The sequence below is a fragment of the Nycticebus coucang genome, chromosome 20 (genome assembly GCF_027406575.1).
Source record: "Nycticebus coucang isolate mNycCou1 chromosome 20, mNycCou1.pri, whole genome shotgun sequence".
Classification (NCBI taxonomy): domain Eukaryota; kingdom Metazoa; phylum Chordata; class Mammalia; order Primates; family Lorisidae; genus Nycticebus; species Nycticebus coucang.
In genome coordinates this window covers 28567693-28569193 of record NC_069799.1, presented here as the reverse complement: position 1 = coordinate 28569193, position 1501 = coordinate 28567693, and positions in this window count along the sequence as shown.

The window sequence follows — 1501 nt, the reverse complement described above, 5'->3', positions numbered from 1 at the left end:
TCAACCGCCTATTGGCTATTTGCAACTCCTCTTTGATAGAGTGCTTATTCCAGATGTGTTGGTTTTTATTAAACTGGGTTGTAGGTCTTACTGCCTTATAGGAATTCTTTGTACATTTTTCATACCAGTGCTTTGTCAGATGGATATATTATAAATACTGGCCGACCAGTATAAATACCAGTGCTTTGTCAGATGGCTATATTAGAATTACTGGCCAGCTGGATATATTATAAATACTGACAGTATCATTTGGTGACTGACTAAATTACCATATGTAAACATTTTTATTAAATAGGAAAAGTGTAAAATCTTTCAATTCTCTTTTGGAGGCCATAAATTGGATATCAAAACACGACAAGGACACCACAAGAAAGAAATATCACTAGCCAATGTCTCTAGAAAAATATATGCAAAAAATCTTACCACCACATAATAGACTAAAGGGAAAAGAACATATAATCACAATAGATGCAGAAGAAAGTATGTGAGAAAAATGTGATAGCTATTGATTTAAAAGCTCCCAGTAAGCTTGGAATAAATATAAAATCCCTTCAAGCCTACAGCAATACTATACCTCATGGCGAAACATTGTTCCCCTGGGGAACAACAACATCATCAAAAAAAAGTCCACTATACTGTCTCTATTCACCATCATACTGAAAGTATTTGCCAATGCAATAATTTAAGAAAGAGAAATAAAAGGCATTAACATTGAAAGGATCTGTAGTAATGACTGTGTTTGTGGAAAATCTAAATATATTTACAAAGTATGCAGATTAGTATATGAATTTAATAAAGTCACACAGAACCAAGTCAGGACACTAAAATAATTGCATGCTCGCATACAGGAAACAAGTACAAAATGAATTTTGAAAATGTCATCTACAACGTGATTCAAAAAATCAAATATCTAGGAGTAAATCTAACAAAAAATTCTTGTATACTTATACAGTGTAAGTCACTGACAATATTACACTTTGTGCCTTTCCAGAACTTTTTCTGAGCAGGATGATCTAGAATGGGACAGCTGGCCCCTTTTCTCCCTGACCTTCATGGCCTTCTTCACAAAAGAGCAGTTAAATTGGTTTTAGAAATGCTTTTCAGTTCCAAGCATATGGGGTTGAGTGATATCTATTATATTTAAATATCAGACAAAAGCATTTTCTTTCTTTTTTCCATGTAGGACAACTGGCTTGCAAATAGAATTTTATCATGTCATACTCTGCTAGCATTGAAAGGCTGAGCCACAGTTGCTATTTGCCAGTTGTGCTACAGGGCACATTCTGTGTGCCTAATAGGCTGTAACATTTTGCTAGGGCCGCTGTGGCTCCTGCAGGAATGTGAGGCAGCTATGTGAGGGCACAGTGTCTGCCCTGCGAGGTTATGGGGATGAGTTCTCTGAGATGGCATACTGCAGACAAATGCATAGAGTAGATTAACACTCTTCTATGTGTAATTTCTGCTTTTCCTGCATAAAACTTCCTTATAAAAGTGTTAACTA